General features: G+C 37.5%; 1 pseudogene; it reads right to left on the bottom strand.

Moving 5' to 3' along the window:
* Nucleotides 1–6,018: 6,018 nt before the first annotated feature.
* LOC110557530 (putative vomeronasal receptor-like protein 4) lies at nt 6,019–6,943 on the bottom strand (annotated as a pseudogene).
* Nucleotides 6,944–16,888: the final 9,945 nt, after the last annotated feature.

A 16,888-nucleotide genomic window follows, 5' to 3' on the forward strand; every position in this document is an offset into this window, starting at 1 on the left:
AGGCGTGTGGGTTTATTTCTGGGTCTTCTCTTCAGTTCCATTGATCCACCTTTCTGCTTCTATGTCAGTACCAAGCAGGTTTTATTATTATTATTATTCTGTAAAACAACTTGAGATCAGGGATGGAGATACCTCCAGAGGATCTGTTGTTGTAAAGGAATGTTTTGGAAATTCTGGGTTTTTTGTTTCTCCATATGAAGTTGAGAATCTTTGTTTCAAGTTCTGTAAAGAATTGTGTTGGTATTTTGATGGGAAGTGCATTGAATCTGTAGATTGCTTTTGGTAGGATGGACACTTTTTCACTATGTTAATCCTACCAGTACCTGAGCATGGATCCTGTGTATTCTATCTGACCACCATGTACTAAAGCTGGACCTCAACAACAACAGAAATAGCAAAAAGCCTACACACAAATGAAACTGAACAACTTCCTACTCAATGACAGCTAGGATAGGGAAGAAATAAAGAGAGAAATTAAAGACTTCTTAGAATTCAATGAAAATGAAGACACAACATACTCAAACTCATGGGACAAAATGAAAGCAGTACTAAGAGGAAAATTCACAGCACTAACCACCTTCAGGAAGAGTTGAAACATCTTATACAAGTAACTCAATGGCTTACTCAAAAGCCCTAGGAAAAGAAGAAGAAGAAGAAGAAGAAGAAGAAGAAGAAGAAGAAGAAGAAGAAGAAACACCCAAGAGGAGTAGACGACTGGAAATAATCAAACTCAGGTCTGAAATCAATAAATTAGAATCAAATAAAACTATTCAAAGAATCAATGAAACCAAGATCTGGTTCCTTGAGAAAATCAACAAAATAGACAAACCCTTAGCCAAACTAACTAAAAGGCAGAGAGAAAATATCCAAATCAGCAAAATCAGAAATGAAAAAGGGCACATACCAACAGACACTGAGGAAATCCAAACAATCATTAGGTATTACTACAAATGCCTATATGCCACAAAATTTGAAAATCTAAAGGAAATTGACAATTTTCTTGATAGATTCCATCTACCAAATTAAATCAAGAAGAGGTAGAAAGATTGAATAGTTCTATATCCCCAAAGGAAGTAGAAGCAATCATCAAAAGTCTCCCTTCCAAAAAAAGTTCAGGGCCAGATGGTTACAACACAGAATTCTACCAGACTTTAAAAAGCACTAACTCCAATTCTCTTCAAATTATTCCACAATATAAAAACAGAAGGAACATTACCAAACTCATTCTATGAAGCCACAGTAACCTTGATATCTAAACCACACAAAGACCAAACTCTCCCACTTTTAATTGGGTCATTTGATTGGTTGGTGCTCAATTTCTTAAATTCTTTGTATATTTTAGATATTAGCCTTCTGTCTAATGTAGGGTTGGTGAGATTTTTTTTCCCAATCTAGACACTGCCATTTTGTTCTACTGACAGTGTCCTTTGACTTGCAGAAGCTTCTCAGTATCATGAGATCCCATTTATTATTGTTGATAGCAAAGCCTGTGCTGTTGCTGTTCTGTTGAGGAAGTTGTCTCCTAAGCCAATGAGTTGCAGATTTTTCCCCAGTTTGTCTTTTAATTTGTTTAAAGTCTCCGGTTTTATGTCAAGGTCCTTGTTCTTAAGTTTTGTGAAGCTTGATAAATACTGGTCCATATGCATTTTTCTACATGCAGACCTTCAGGTAGAGCAGCACCACTTGTTAAAAAAGGTTTCTTTTCCACATTGTATGGCCATTTGTACTATGTTAATCCTACCCAGTCACAAGAACGGGAGATCATTGCATCATCTAAAATATTCAATTTCTTTCTTCAAAGACTTGAAGTTCTTGTCATGCAGGTCTTTCACTTGCTTAGTTAGAGTTACACCAAGATACTTTATATTATTTGTTGCTATTATGAAGGGTGTTGCTCCCCTAATTTTTTTCTCAGCCCTCTTGTCACTTGTATAAAGGAGGGATACTGTCTTTTTCAGTTAATTTTTTCCAGACATTTTGCTGAAGGTGTTTATCAGTTGTAGGAGTCCTCTGGTAGAAATTTTGGGGTCGCGTACTTATACTATCATATTATCGGCAAATAGTGATACTTTTTTTCCAATTTCTATCCCCTTGATTTCTTTACTTGTCTTTTTGCTCTATCTAGTACTTCAAGTACTGAATTGAAGAGATATGGTGAGAGTGGGCAGCCTTGCTTTGTCTCTGATTTTAATGGGAATGCTTTACAAGTGATATCTATCAAGAAAATCATCCATTTCATTTAGATTTTACAATTTTGTAGCATACAGGTATTTGATGTACAGTTTAATGATTCTTTGGATTTCCTTGGAGTCTGTTGTTAGATCCCCTTTTAATTTCTGATTTTATTAATTTGGATATTCTCCCTTTGTATTTTAGGTAGTTTTGGCTACGGGTTTGTCTATTTTGTTGATTTTCTCAAAAAAACAAAACAAAACAAAACAGCTCATTGTTTTGTTGATCCTCTGTATTGTTTGCTTTGTTTCTATGTTATTGATTTCAGCCCTGATTTTGATTATTTCCTGCAGTCAACTCTTCTTGGGTGTGTTTACTTCCTTTTTGTTGTTGTTGTTGTTGTTGAGCTTTCAGATGAGTTGCTGAGTTGGTACTATGAACTCTCTCCACTTTTTTTTATGAAGGCACAGTGCTATGAACTTTCCTCTTAGCACTACTTTCATTGTGTTCCATAAGTTTGGCTATGTTGTACCTTCATGTTAATTAAATTCCAGAAAGTCTTTAATTTCTTTCTTTATTTACTCCTTGATCCAAGTGGTCATTAAGTACAGAGCTGTTCAGTTTCCATGACTTTGTAGGCATTCTATTGTTTCTGTTGTTGTTGAAGTCTAGTCTTAATCCACAGTGGTTTGATAGAATACATGGTGTTATTTTAAATTTCTGGTATTTTCTGAGGCTTGCGGTGTGTCTGTGTATGTGGTGAAGGTTCCATGATATGCTGAGAAGGTAGATTCTTTTGTGTTTGGATGGAATGTTCTGCAAATACCTGTTAGGTTCAATTCACTCATAATGTTAGTTTCATTATTTCTCTATTTAATTTACATCTCAATTGATCTGTCCATTGGTTAGAGAGGTGTGTTGAAGTCTCCTTCTATTTTTGTGTAGGATTCAATGCATGATATAAGCTTTAGTAATTCTCTTTTACAAATATGGGTGCCCTTGAATGTGGGGCATATATGTTCAGAACTGAGATGTCATCATGGTCGATTTTTCCTTTGATGAGTATGAAGTGTCCTTCCCATCTCTTTTGATTAATTTTGGTTGAAAGTCTATAACTGTCCCTGTCAATCCACAGCCCAAAGTTCTCCACCTATTGCCTGTTGCAGGAAGTGGATTCTTCCCTCCCCTTTTGCTGCTTTTGGGAATCTCCTCTCCCAGATACCAAGACAATTGGCCTAAAAGTTTCAAATATACACTTAGGACAAATATTTCTGCTAATGTACTTGACTTTATTTACTATAGACACTGATAATAAAGCAAATGTATCATAACAAATGTTAAATATTGGCTCATGGGAGACGTATGCCATTTAATCAAGTGTCACTTTTGTGTTAATCTGAGCCAGCAGAAAGGGGACATTGCTCTAGCATTAATCCAGAAAGCTGTATTCTCCTTTTATTAAAACAAAAAAGGACGTTTTGAATGCTTGCTGTAAATCCTTCTGGGGAAACACAAATGCACAACATCTTGGAGCCTCTGCCTTACAGAGCTTCTCACACGAACCCAGCTTGAAGCACTGTTCATTGTCCTGCACAAAGTAAACTCCATAGAGCTCCTCTCACCTCTGAGGGCCACTTTAGTTCTAACAAACTTTTTCCCAGTATTCAATGAACTCCGTGTCTGTGTGGAACAGAAATGTTTTTTTCCTCTCTCCCCATGGGGCAAGGTGAGAATAGAAATCTCCTCACTCAAGCCTTGGGTCTAGGGTGACACAGCAGTTACTGTTTTTCTCAATGCTTAATTCATCAACCTGGAAGATCTCTGGGGCAGTTTTGGCTTCTTCTTGTAAAAGGTCCTTAAAGGTCTTTGTTCCGGCTGTGAGGAAACATTTTCTCTTAAGGGGCTGTTTTTTCCTTAGCCTATGTAACTTTATCTTCTTTTCCTAATGTACACATTTATTCCAATACCCTGCCAAGTGTAGGTGTTTTCTTAAAATCTACATCTAAGATAGTTTCAAAGTGGCTAGCCCCAGATGATCCAGCGTCACAGACTTCTTTCATCTGCTTCCTTTACATCCCTCACACCAGATGATCCGCATAGCGTAGTTATCAAAGAGTCTGGCCTTGTGGAGACCCAGATCCAGTGAGTCCAAACACTGGAGAAGGACCTCAGATAGTGAAAATAACCCACTTAAACTCCTTTATTCTGACAGGAGTCCTCCCTTTGCCTGAAATGTCCGTATTATGAGACTAATTGTTCTCACTTTCCTATTTTGCTAACAGGCCTGTGTGTTTCCTACAAAAGACAGAAAGGGTGTGGATCTGAATGGAAGAGGAGATGAGAATGAACTGGGAGGACTAGAAAAAGGGGAAATCTGATCAAATACATTGTATGAAAAAAAAACTTTTTTTCAATAGAGGAAAAACATAGTATTTAAACTATAGGGTATGGTGGTGAATATTTGTAATCTCAGAGCCAGAGAGGCAGAGACAGGAGAATCCATGGGGTAACCATCTGGACCTATTTGGTAAGCCTCAGGTACAGCAAGAGACACTCTATCAAAACAGGAGGCTAAAGCTTCTGAAGAACAGGACCTATTGTCTCCTGGCTTCCATGTGTACATAAACACATATCCTTCATTTGTGGACATACATAACAGCATGAACCCATTCACAAAACCACGTTGTACATCATGTATGTGTATGTAAATAATTTTATTTTATTTACTAATAATATTTCAATAAATGTAGATTAAATGAAGCAGGGAATTTTCTTATAAGACTCTGAGTAAATGTAGTAAAATTAGTAAATTTAAGTTCACATTATTTTTATGATACAGAGAAATTTTAATTAGTAAAACAGGATTAATGCTACTCTTAAACTACTTTTGGTGACTAAGAGTAAATTAAAATGATTTCAACAAAAAGGCTTAAAAGGTCACTCTCAGCAAAGAGCTTCTTTTAAGTAACCTCAACATCAAGGACACTTTTATGACATAAAGAAAAAAGGAGAAAGAGAATTCATGTGGAAATATCAGCTTATACTGTACAATGAACTTAAGAACTTTATAATGCTTGACAGCACAATGTCAAAAAATGTATATATGTAATAACACAAATTATTTAAAAATCATATGAAAGGGCCCCCTCTGCCGCCATGTGAAAAAACTTGTGGCAAGTACAGGGGAAAAAAATAAAAGAAGCAGGTTTTTAATTTTATCCTTGACTGCACCCATCCTGTAGAAGGTGGAATTATGGATGCTGCCAGTTTTGAGCAGGTCCTCCAGGAGAGGATCAAGGTGAAAGGGAAAGCTGGGAATCTTGGCAGAGGGGTTGTGACCATCAAATGGAGCAAGAACAAGATCACTGTCATTTCTGAGGTGCCTTTCTCCAAAAGGTATTTGAAATATCTCACCAAAAAATATTTGAAGAACAATCTTCAAGACTGCTTGTGTGTTGTTGCCAACAGCAAAGAGAATTATGAATTGCATTACTTCCAGATTAACCAGGATGAAGAAGAGGAGGAGGATTAAGACACATTGCTCTGGACTGTCTTCTATCCTTTCATAAATAAAATTTAGGAAAGAAATCATATAAAAATCTCACTTTTCCACTTGAACAAATGAAATTTAAAATGAATCTGTAGTTTAGAAAAATATTATAGTTACTGCAACAGCATGGAACATATACCTATCTGAATCCCCAGTTCTGGTTGATCCCTGGACCTCTTCAGACCTCTGTGCACACCAGGAATGCACACATGCATACATATTGGCACCAAATTCATACATATAAATGAAAATAAATAAATCATTTTTTAAAAAGGAGGAAAATGTCTTTAAAAATTCTAGTGGCATTTTGTCTGCAAGATTTTCAGCATTCTTATTATTCTCTTATCATAACTGATTTGTATCAAAGGAGTAATTGCAGGGTAGGCATTCATGACAAACTTCTGAACAGTCAGAATGAATGGGTCATACTTCCATACTAGGATTGAGGTAGGATGAGATGATGAAGTCCACCCAGTATATGATCACAAAGAAAACCACCAGCAGCAAGATGGTCTGGGTGGCCCTTTTCTCAGGGGATGCTCTCAGGTGGCTGATGCTATGAAGAAGCTTGCATTGCCTCTGATGTCTGAACAGGATAATCACCATGTATGCACTTGTGGTAATCATGACCCCTATAAGAAATACATCTCGGAAGATAGTCACTATTACAATTAATTCCTTGATTATGTAGTTCTTAGGAAATAGTGAGCAGGATTTAGTGACCTTCATCTGGTTTGTCTCACTCACATTGGTAAAACCACCAACACAGAAGATAAGTCTGCCACTGAAGGTCAAATTGAATAGCCAAATAAAGAAGAAAGCATTGATGGTGTATTTTTTTAGTTTATTTTTAAATTTTGCCATCAAGGAGTTACTGAGACTGATAGTGACAGCCTGGAACACACTCAGGAGGCAGGTGATGCAGATAGAGACGCCTCTCATTACCCTGCTTATGTAAAAAATTGTCTTACATTTGAAGTCATTTTCAATGTTCAGTGACTCAAATATGTCTGTAAGCCACATGTCCCCACCAGTGAGGACCATCATTAGGTGAGCAAAGGACAGTTGACAGTAGGTCAGGTCCACGGGCTTAGGTCTGTGACCTACGATTATGAAAGTATAGAGAAAAACGAGAAACATATTGGCCAGGACTCCAAACCCAGCTTGGAAATGAAGGACACTCTTTAATGAGGACATAAGTGAGAAGTTTATGCATCTTAAGAACACAGTGGAAGAATACTTCTTATACCTGAAAATAAAAAAGATTATACATCAAACTTCAAACTGTGTATCTATAGACAGTATGTCTATATCAACATTCTGTTTTCCCTACTAATTCTTGATTAACTGTCTCTTTAACTTTTGATGTTCTAGATTGTACATCATAGCTTACATTTCTATATATCTTCCATGTATCTCCTGTATAAAGAGCATATAATAGCTAATAAATGCATTCCCATTCTATAGAAAATTTATACTTTATAGAACCTGAGTCTCATGCCTTAGAAAACTAATCCTATTGATTTTAATAATAATAATAATAACAATAATAATAATAATAATTGATCTTAATAATCTAATAGAGGAATGGATTCATCCTAATCACCATAGCCAAACATCTGATTCTCTCACCAACACAGGTACACAGTGATGTTTGATGTTCTTTTTTTTTTTCTTTAAGTTTCAAGATATGGGCTGGAAAGATGGATCACTCCTTAAGAGTACATTTGTATCTTGCAGAGTAGATTCCCAGCAATGTCGTAGTGGCTCAAAACTACCTGTAACTCTAGTTCCGGGAGATCCATTGCCTTCTTTGATGTACGACGCTAGTGGGTACACAGACATACATGAAAGTAAAACCTTCATATAGGTAAAACAAAAGAAATAAATATTAAATAAATAAAAGCATCCTGATAATAATTAATTCAAGCCTTGCTCTCCAGATTAAAAGAATAGTAGCATTATTCTCATTTTAAAATTGGAAATGCACAAACCATATATATATAATAATTTTTATTAATTATACATCTATAATTTAATATATCACAAGCAATATTAACATAAAGAGATAATAATATAAAGAAAAGATAACAATCTAAAATATATTTTTCTTTTTTGAAATTTATTTATTTATTAAATTATTCACTTTGTATCCTGGTGGTAGCTCCCTCCCTTGTCTCCTAGTCCCACCCACCCTCCATCTTCTCCTCCTGAGCTCCTTCCCTAGACTGCTGATAGGGGAGGCCCTCCTCTATTTCTATCTGATCCTAGCCTATTTGGTCTCACCAGGACTGGCTGCATCATCTTCCTCTGTGGCCTGGCATGGCTGCACCATCCCCTGAGAAAGATGATGCATAAAATTCTACCAGAGAAATCCTTCAACTGATAAACACCTTCAACAAAGTGGTTGGATATAAAATTAACTCTAAAGAATCTGAATCCTCCAGCCATGAATCATCTGAAGGAATAGGCGGGCATGGGAGCGTTAGCAGGCCTTCTGGTGTTGGTCTCCTTGGTTTGCCTGTGGTACATATGCAAGATTAGAGTCTCACAACAGTGTGATGCAGCCTTGATCATTCAGGCCTTTACAGCCATTGAAGCAGGACATTCTCCCCAAGCATGGTTGGATACCATAAAAAGCTAAAATGTTACGCTCAGGATGCGAGTCTAAGCACTGCACTCAGGGTCAGCCGCTTTGGACCCAGAGAAGAGCATATCTGGTTGCATGCAGGTTGATGCCCCAGGTCCCGCCTCTGAGAAAAAGGTATTGGACGGGTCTGATGCTCTTTGGGTGGATGACACCTAAATGAACATCTGTACAAAGTCCCAATTTATTTCTAATATCAGAGATCAGACCTCTACTCTTGCCTGATGCGTCTAAAACAAAAAGGGGGAACTGTAGAGAGCTGCGGAATGCTATGCCTTAAAGATGGAGCTGGTTTCTGCCTTCCACCTTCCCGATGGTGAGTGCTCTCTGTCACGAACAATTCCACATTTGGCTAAGGCTGAGGATCTGGCTTGCTTCCATGTATGTGGACCTATCTGCATTGCCCACGTGGCACGCCTGGGTTGGCTACGCAGAGGCTATTTAAGCTGTGGGCTGGCTTTCCCCAGGGTCCGAGGATTGTTCAAGGTTCCTGAATAAACTGCATTGAAAAAAAAAAAAAAAAAAGAATCTGAAGCCCTCCTGTATACAAAAGACAAACAGCCTGAGAAAGAAATTAGGGAAACTACACCAGTCACAATAGCCACAAATAATATGAAGTACCTTGATGTGACTCTAACAATGCAAGTGACAAACTTGTATGAAAAAAAAAAACTTCAAGTCTCTGAAGAAAGAAATTGAAGAAGATATCAGAAGATGGAAAGTTCTCCCATGCTCATAGATTGGTAGGATTAACAGAGTGAAAATGGTTATCGTGCCAAAAGCAATCTACAGATTCAATGCAATTCCCATCAAATTACCAACACAATTCGTTACAGCACTTGAAAGAATAATTCTCAACTTTATGTGAAAAAAACATAAAGACTCAGCATTGCCAACACAATCTTGTTCAACAACAGATCATCTGGAGGTATCTCCATCCATGATCTCAAGCTGACATATAGTAATAAAAACAGCATGGTACTGGCATAGAAACAGAATGGTGGATCAATGGAATCGCATAGAAGACACAGAAATAAACCCACACGCCTATGGATACTTGATTTTTTACAAAGAAGCTAAAACCATACAATGGGAAAAAGACAGCATCTTGAACAAATGGTGCTGATCTAATTGGACGTCTACATGTACATAAGGCAAATAGACACATATATATCACCCTGCACAAAAGTAAAGTCCAAGTGAATCAAAGAGCTCAACATAATACCAGACACCCTAAATCTGTTAGAAGAAAAACTGGGGAAGAGACTTGACCCCATTGGCACAGGAGACAACTTCCTGAACAGAACACCAACAGCACAGGCTCTAAGGTCAACAATCAATAATGGAACTTTATGAAATTGAAAGGTTCTGTAAAGCAAAGGTCACTGTCATAAGAACAAAATGACAGCTTGCAGACTGGGAAAGGATCTTCAAGAACTGAAAATGTTAAACACCAATAAACCAATTAATTCAATTAAAATATGGGGAACAGGGCTTGAGAGATGGCGCAGAGGTTATGAGCACTGGCTGCTCTTCCAGAGGCCACTAGTTCAATTGCAGGCAACCACATGATGACTCATAATGATCTATAATGAGATCTGGTGCCCTCTTCTGGTGCATAGGTCGACATGCAGACAGAAAACCATATACATGTTAAATAAATAAATAAATAAATAAATAAATAAATAAATAAATAAATGGATCTTTTAAAAAATGGGATACAGAAAAAAACAAAGGATTCTCAACAGAGGAATATCAAATGGGAGAGATACACTTAAAGGAATGCTCAATGATGTCCATCTCCTTTGCCTCTATGAATGAGGATTGAGCATCTCATCCAAAGTCCTCCTTCTTGATTAGCTTCTTTAGGTATACAGATTTTTTTTAGGTTTATCCTATATTATATGTCTAATATCCACTTATAAGTTAGTATAAACCATGTGTGTCTTTCTGCTTCTGGGATAACTCACTCAGGATGATCTTTTATAGATTCCACCATTTGTCTGCAAATTTCATAATTTCCTTGTTTTTAATTGCTGAGTAGTATTCCATTGTGTAAATGTACCACACTTTCTTTATCCATTCCTCAAGTGAGGGGCATCTGGGTTGTTTCCAGGTTCTAGCTATTACAAATAAAGCTGCTACAAACATGGTTGAACAAATGTCTTCATTGTATTCTTGAGCATCTTTTGGATATATGCCTAGGAGTGGTATGGCTGGATCTTGAGGTAGCAATATTCCTAATTGTCTGAGAAAAGGCCAGATTGATTTCCAAAGTGGTAGTAGAAGTTTACATTCCCATCAGCAATGGATGAGGGTTCCCCTTTCTCCACATTCTCTCCAGCATGTGTTATCACTTGAATTCTTGATATTAGCCATTTTGATAAGTTTAAGGTGAAATCTCAGGGTCATTTTGATTTGCAATTTCCCTGATCGCTAAGGATGTTGGCATTTCTTTAAATGTTTCTCTGCCATTTGTTCAGAAGAGGGAGAAAAAGGGAACAGGACAGGAGCCTACCATAGAGGGTTTCTGAATACCTTTTGATACCCTGCAGGGTATCAAAGCAAATGCTGAGACTCATAACCAAATTTCGGGCAGAGTGCAGGGAATCTTATGAAAGAAGGGGGAGATAGAATGACCTGGATGGTACAGGAGTTCCACAAGGAGAGCAACAGAACCAAAAAATATGGACACAGGGGTGTTTTCTGAGACTGATACTCCAAGCAAGGAAGGATCATGGATGGCAACAACCTAGAACCCCTACACAAATGTAGCTCAAGGCAGCTAAGTACCCAAGTGAGTTTCTTAGTAAGGGGAACAGGAACTGTCTCTGACATGAACTCAGTGGCTTGCTCTTTGATCACCTCCCCATCAGAGGGTGCAGACTTACCAGGCCACAGAGAAAGACAATGCAACCAGTCTTGATGAGACCTGATAGACTAGGATCAGATGGAAGCGGAGGTGGACCTCCCTTATCAGTAGAATAGGGGAGGGGCATGGGTGGAGAATAGGGAGGGAGGATGGGGTGTGGAGGGGATGAGTGAGGAGGGCTATATGTGGGATAGAAAGTAAATAAACTTTAATTAATATAAAAATTAAAAATTTAATTAAAAAAAAGAAAATCATGAAATTTGCAGGCAAGTGGTAGGAACTAGAAAAGATTATATTGACTGAGATAACCCAGAGCAGAAAGACACCAACAGCATACACTAATTTATAAGTGGATATTAGCTACATAATATAGGATAAACGCACTAAAATCTATAGTTCTAAAGAAACAAGGAGGACCCTAGAGAAGAGGCCAAAACCTCACTCAGAATGGCAAACAGGATAGATATTGGTAGTAGAAGACAAAAAAAAAAGAACAGGAGCCTTCCACAGCAATCCTCTGAAAGACTACCCACCAGGGTATTGAAGGCAATACTGAGAGTCATAGGCAAACTTTGGATAGAGTACCCAAAACCTCATGGAAGAAGACAGTGATAGAAAAGCCTGGAGGGAACAGGAACTCCACAAGGAGAAAAACAGAGCCAAAAAACCTGGGCTCAGGGGATTCTGCAAAGATCAATACTTCAACCAAGGACCTTGCATGAAGAGGACCTAGACACTCTGCTCAGAAGAAGCCCATAGGTGACTCAGTTTCCAAGTGGGTTGCCTAGTAAGGGGAGCAGGAGCTACCTCTGCCATGAACTCAGTGACTGGCTCTTTGATCACCTCCCACTGAGGCATGCAGCCTTACCAGGCCACAGAGAAAGATCATGCAGCCAGCCTTGATGAGACCTGATAGGCTAGGGTCAGACAGAAGGAGAGGAGGTCCTCCCCTATCAGTAGACTAGGAAAAGGGAATTGTGGGAAAAGAGGAAGGGTGGGTTAGACTAGCAGGAGATGAGGGAGGGGGCTACAGCAAGGATACAAAGTGAATAAATTGTAATAAATAAATAAACAAATAAATAATTTTTTAAAAAGACACAGACTAACATGTTGGATAGGGAAACAGGATCCAACATTCTGCTTCAATCAAGAAACACCCCCCTGCCACAAAGATAGACACTACCTCAGAGTGAAAGGTCAGAAAAAGATTTTCCAAGCAAACAGACCCAAAAAGCAAGCTGAAAAAGCCATCCTAATACCTAATAAAATAGACTTTCTGCTAATAAAATAGACGTTCCACCAAAATTTATCAAAAAGATGGAGAAGAACACTTCATTCTCATCAAAGGAAAAATCCACCATGAGGACATCACAATCCTGAACTACTATACACCAAACACAAGGGCTACTGCATTTGTCAAAGAAACATTATTAAAGCTTAGATCACACATTGATTCCAACACCTTAATAGTGGAAGACTTCAACATCCCACTCTCACCAAGGGTCAGTTCATTGAGACATAAGCTAAACAGAGAAATAATGACACTTACAGAGGTCTTAAATCAAATGGACCTAATAGATGTCTGCAGAACCTTTCACCAAACACAAAAGAGTATATCTTCTTTCAGCACCTCATGGAACCTTTGCCAAAACTGACCATACGTTCCGGCACAAAGCAAGCCTCAACACATACAAGAAGACTGAAATAATCCCTTGTATCTTATCAGACCCCCAAGGTCTAAAACTACACCTCAACAATAACAGAAATAGCAAAAAGCCTATACACACATTGAAACTGAACAACTCTTTACTCAGTAACAACTGGGTCAGGGAGGAAATAAAAATTTAAAGACTTCCTAAAATTCAATGAAAATGAAGGTACAACTTACCCTAACATATAGGATACCATGAAGCAGTGCTAAGAGGAAAATTCATAGCATGAAAGCGTTCATAAAAAAATTCGGGGCAACTCATACAGCAACTTAAGGCCACACCGGAAAGCACTAGAAAAAAAAAAAAAGAAGAAGAAGAAGAAGCAGATACACACAAGAGAAGTAGATGGCTGGAAGTAATCAAACTTAGGGCTGAAATCAATATTAGAAACAAAGAGATCAATTCAAAGTATAAACGAAACCAAGAGCTGGTTCTTTGAGAAAATCAACAAGATAGACAAACCATTAGCCAAAGTAACTAAAAAAGATTTTTCCTTTTCCAAGAGATATGCTCTTCCACATCTCTGCTTCATATTCATTACTTTTTAAATGTTTATCACCTACAAAAAAATGACACACTTTCTGACTCATCATGTGGCATCTTTCTCTGGACTTCACTGAAACTTACCATAAAAGGCCAAAGCTACTATGGCCACAGAACTGTTAACATTGCATGCACTGAGAAAATCCATTTGCTTTGTGTTGTTTTGTTTTGTTTTGTTGGGAAAACAAATTACAGTGCTGGGGGTTTTCACACTACTTCCAATTGTAATTTTAGTTGTAAGTACTAACCCAAAGTGTATCCATAAGCATTCACAGCAGTGGAGAAGTCATCACTATTAAATTGTCCCCAAACAGAAGACTAGCTGTAGCAAGAGAACTGCAAGAAAAGAGACCAAGAGCTGCTGTGTGAATAACTCTACATTCTTCCAAGAAAAAATCCCTTTACACCTTCAGTATCACAGCGTTTGCTTTTAAGACAGTCTTGTCCTGTGAATTAATGGTGAACATTGCATTCTGCTTTGTTTAGTGATCTAAACAACATAGAAATATACCAGATGAAAAATATCATTTTAATTTTAAGTTTTACCGTATTTAGTGAGTTAATAACAGAAAAGTAGTATGACTGCTCAGAGAGAACATAAAGAAAGTGTGTGACTTTCAGGTGACAGGATCCATAGTATTTCATGATGTTCCATCAAATGTCAGAAACAAGACTAAGTTTTCAGTAATCTCATGAGATGAAGGCTTTAGCCACACAAGCTAGTTCCATGGAAACTTCATGAAATAGATAATGGCAGTGAAAACAAATGCTGACCACTTATTAATAAGGTATTAGACATATCATAGCCATTACCTGATACTCTTTTTTTCTTTATTTTATTTTATTTATTAATTACACTTTATTCACTTTGTATCCCCCCCTTGGTTCCCTCCCTCCTCCCATCCCAATCCCTCCCTTCCTCCACCCTCTGCATGCATGCCCCTCCCCAAGTCCACTGATAGAGGAGGACTTCTTTTCCTTCCTTCTGATCCTAGTCAATTAGTCTCATCAGGAGTGGCTGCCTTGTCCTCTTCTGTGGCCTGATAATGCTGCTTCCCCCTCAGGGGGAGGTAAATAAAGAGCAAGCCAATCAGTTTGTGTCAGAGACAGTCCCTGTTCCTATCACAGTGGAACCCACTTGGATACTGAACTGCCATGGGCTACAGCTTTCCTGCAATCAAGAGCAGCATGAGGAGTGTTACTGCAGACATTGTGGGGAAGCAATCATACCCAGAGCTTGATCACAATTTGCATGACTTGGGAAAGATAGGAAAATGTTTATTAGAAATGTGGGGGATGGAGGGCTGGAGAGGTGGCTCAGCAGGTAAGAGCATTGTCTGCTCTTCCAGAGGTTCTGAGTTAAATTCCAAGCAACCACATGGTGACTCACAAACATCTATACTGGGATTCGATGCTCTCTTCTGTCACGCCGGTGTACATGCAAATAAAGTGTTCATATGTATAAATAAATAAAAATCTTTAAAAAAATGTGTGTGTGTGTGTGTGTGTGTGTGTGTGTGTGTGACATTATTGGATTACTGGGACTTAGAATAGGGCAATATCATAGTGTGTGCCAGGGATGCTATCATGAATACCTGTACATCACTTGAGTGAAAACTGAGAATTATATAAAGTATGTTTGTGAAATAAAATGAACTTTAAGGAAAATGGAGAATGTGTCCTCTGTTTTCCAATAGACTAGAACAGATCTGTGGTCCCTGCATAGTGTACCGGTACAATATTTGTTGTGAACTAAACAAAACAAAATAAATTCTCCAATGCTTATAAGCATAAACTCATGGTAGTATGATTTTTTTTTTTTGTGACACTTATACTCTGTAGCCAGGAACCTAATGACATCAACTGGCATCATTTTGTTCTTTGTGTTTTAAACAACAATTTTTATAATTTATTATTCTACATTAGCCATTTTCGAGTTTAATTTCATTATATTAGTGTGTGTGTGTGTGTGTGTGTGTGTGTGTGTGTGTGTGTGTGTATGTAAGAGCAAGAGGGATAGAGATCTCAACCTGTGGTTCAGACTGACTTTAGTCAAACACAGAATGCTTCTGCCTAAGCACTCAAAGTGCTGAGATCACAGACATGTGCCAACACACCTGCCTTCATTCTTCCTTGGATTCTCTTACATGTATTGGTAAATGATATTCCAGCAAAGTGAAAATAGACCTGGGACATTACCACCTAAACTGAAATTTACTTGGCATTTCTTTGTCAATGCTTATTTTTTAATGTATTTATTTTTGCTTTATGTGCATTGGTGCTTGGCCCTCATGTATGTCTGTGTAAGGGAACCACACATTGTAGTTACAGACAGTTGAGAGCTGCCATGAGACTGATGAGAATTGAACCCAGCTCCTCTGGAAGAACAGTCAGTGCTCTTAACTGCTGAGGCATCTCACCAGAACTGTCAAGGCATATTTGAATGAGCAATTATATTTTGTAACTATTGAAGAAAATCTTGGGGATTTTAACTTTAAATAATTTTATAATATTTGAGAATGAAAAATATTTTTTCACTGGTAATGAAAAACTGACTCAGTATTATAATGGTAGCAATATCTTAAGTTTTAATTTAGAAAACTTAAAATATTAATACTTGATTTGTTTTAATTGAAACACTCATATACCTACTGAATATTATCCAATTTACATTTTTGTGAGGATATCTTTACATAGATTTAATAAATATGTCAGGTGAGAATTTCAAGTAATTTCGAAATATCCAGAAAAGATTTACTTTGTTAAGAATAATTAATTCCAAATGGTTAAACAAATCTATCTAAATTTTTTAAAAGTCATCATATTTAAAAATGTCTTATGTTTCACTAGGTCATAAACTGAAACTTCTCTAAGAATTCTCAATGGAATCAAAAATCACCACTAAACACTAAATTCCATAGTTATGTTGTATATTTCTAGCTTAACTGCCATGTAATTGAACACATAGAGCCAGTTAACTTGAAAACACTGGTAAAATGAGAAAATACTTTTAAAAACTTAAATGTATCTTAATTATACACTGACTCCTGCAAAGCAATACATGTCTGTTCTTGGTTTCTCACCCTCTAAGGTATTTCAGATGTTTTGTTACAAAAATGAAAAACTAACACAGATGGCAATGCTTAGGTGGAATCATAGTCTCAGAATTATTGGAGTACACACTCACGAGAATCCATAGTCAGGTTTACCTGTTAAAATATTCCACCTGGAACTAGTTTTTACATACATGTCTGTGTAATTCATTGTAAAAAGATGGGTTTCATGATATTTTCATTCAATATACAATACCCACTGGTCATCTTTACCCAAATTGCCTGTCTTGTTTCTCTATCCAGCCCTTACTAGGCCCCACCCTCTTACTGGTAGCTCCC

This window comes from Meriones unguiculatus, chromosome 3 (genome assembly GCF_030254825.1).
Source record: "Meriones unguiculatus strain TT.TT164.6M chromosome 3, Bangor_MerUng_6.1, whole genome shotgun sequence".
Classification (NCBI taxonomy): Eukaryota; Metazoa; Chordata; class Mammalia; order Rodentia; family Muridae; genus Meriones; species Meriones unguiculatus.